Here is a 2,744-nt window from a genome sequence, read left to right as displayed (position 1 = left end):
CGCTGTTGTCAATGGCAAAGACGTCGATGGTAAACTACGAGAAGTACTACATGTTCTAGGAATTGGAGTAAGTTTTTTTTTCAATTGGCTCTGCAACATCAGCGTAAATGGACGTTTGGTTTTCCGACACCAAAGTCTACTTCTCCAAGGACCAAACAACAGTAATGGTCGGTCAAAGAGTTGGTGAAACCCTGTACCATCTGCATATGACTACTATCAACAGGAGTGAGCAAAATGAAGATTATGCAGGTGCAGCCAAATCTAACCTCCGAACAGTACACCAAAGATTCGCAAATCTCAATTGTAGTGACATTATCCGAATGAAGAAAGAGAATGCTGTCAAAGGCCTCAGAATCAACGGTAGTTACTCTACTATCTCCTGTGAGGCGAGCATTTTTGGGAAATGCATAAAATTTCTTTCCCGACCGAAGGTGGTGAAAAACAAGTAGTTGACCTCATTCATGCTGATGTAGTTGAACCAATTCACGTACTTCCGTTTGATGACTACAAAGATTTACTCCCTTCTTTAAGATTGTTAGAGATATGACATGATTGAGTACAGGGCAATTACATGAATCGTCTATATGACGTATGGCCTAAATGGCGGAACTAATGAATAAGGAAACTTACCCGTTAACGAGAACGTTGACACTTAAGGTTAATACAAAATAAAACACACAAACATTGACACTTTTTTTCAGAAAGCTGTAATCTATTTCCAACACGAGGTGATGAGAGATAGCCTGATGAGAGGAAGGCAGACGACAGAAATTTACAAATGTAAAGGGGAGGGCAGTAAAAAGTTGCCACACGGAAACAATTGTCATATCACGCATCTGTAATTTCAAACAAAGATGGCAGCAGTAACTACACTAATATAAAACTAATTAAGACAAAGAATGGAGTAGTGGACCATTTCATCGAATTCTACGAAAGAATGAAAACCCAGACTGTCAAACACGTTAAAACTCTACGAACAGACCAAGGACGGGAGTACGAAGGCGAGGTAATGGAAAGTTGGAAGAAACAAAAAGGTATTGTTCATAAAAAAACGAACCGGTACACCTTGAACGGAGTGTTGGAGAGAACGAATCGATAACTGATGGATGGCTTTCGCAGCTCAATCTACAAGAATAACTCCAGAAATAAACCCTCAAACAACACTAGTAGTAACCTGATGGAACAGTGGGGTGAGTTTATGTGCGCCACTGTGTACGCAAGGAACCTGTCAGTAAACTCGCACTCCAACATCACTCCGTACGAGAAAGTATTTGGCAAGAAATCATCCGTGGGGCATCTGCGCATACTAGGCTGTCGAGCCTAAAAACATGTACCGGATCCTTTACGCCGAAAACTGGAGCATAAGCCTGTGGCATGCTGGTTGGTAGGGTACTGTGAATACTTCAAAGGATGGCGGCTTTGGGACTCAAATACCAGAAAAATTTTCATCTCTCGAGATGTAACCTTCGACGAAACGATCCTCATTGACGACACACCAAATGCTCCCGAAAAAGAGTTTAATCCTTGTGAACCTTTCCAGATTGTTATGGTTATTCTTAAGCTGAATCTAAACGTTCAAAATGAAGAAAATCAAATTCAAGTGGCGCTGGACGAGAAAGAAGTCGTCAAACAAACTCCAAAATGATGTGTACAACCTAAATAACCCTGCTTACCCAGCCATCCCACTACAACTGGGGCAACCGACGGTGATGGAGATCGATGCAACTGAACCAGTAACAACACATCAAGAAGTGAACACGAACTTCGTAAATGGTCAACATAACTATAGAAGATCAGAAAGAATAAAGTTGAAGAGAGCGTCCGGGAAAGCGCTTAAAAGAGTGAGAGCTGGAACCTGTCCAAATTGGAAGTAGATGAGCCACAGAATTACCAGGAAACAGTACAATTCAAATATGTGAAGCAGTGGATGAAGGCTTTCGAAGAAGAATTCAAGTAACAGATTGAGAAAAAAAAACATGGGAGCTCTTGCCACGGTCCAAAATCCCCCCAAGCAGCAACATAATTTGACAAAAGTGGATCGGAATATTTAAACCAGGATACGGTGAGTTCCAAAATCGCTTCAAAAGTAGACTGACAACAGACAAGATGTTCGTCAACGCTATGGAATCGACTTCGACGAAACATTTGCTCCGGTTCCACGCTAAAAACTGTCCGTGCTACTCTATCGCTAATGGCAACACTCAATATGGACATAATTCAAATCAACATCAACACGTCGTTTCTGAATGCAACTCTTGACAAACCCGTCTATATGACCCAACCCGAAGGATTTATTGAACCCGGAAAAGAAGATCATGTCTGTCGTCTTATATTAAAGCATTCTACGGAACAAAGCAGGCGCCCTATTTTTGGAGTAAAAGACACGAAGAAGCCATCCGAAAATTTGGTCTCAAGCCCATCTTAGCCGACACGTGCATTTTCGTCCGCATCACCGGAGAGAAGAAGCGAGAAGAACGCATCAAGAGAAGTCCATACTCATCAAATTCGTGGAAGACTAGGCCAATGGAAGTTCACTCAACAATTCGCTGGAGAAATTTGCTAAGTTTATTAGTTCCGAATTCGAATTCCGCTTTCTACCTCTGAAAAGATTTATCGGGCTAAACGAGACACAGAATACCATCAAATATTCATCTCCCGGACTCATCAGATCTTGAAAATCTTTGCTGAGCATGGTATGAGCAATTGCAACCCAAAGGCCAACCCAGCAGACGCTATCACTTCAT

The sequence above is a fragment of the Daphnia pulex genome, chromosome 8 (assembly GCF_021134715.1).
Source record: "Daphnia pulex isolate KAP4 chromosome 8, ASM2113471v1".
NCBI classification, from domain to species: Eukaryota; Metazoa; Arthropoda; class Branchiopoda; order Diplostraca; family Daphniidae; genus Daphnia; species Daphnia pulex.
This window is presented reverse-complemented; position numbering follows the sequence as displayed.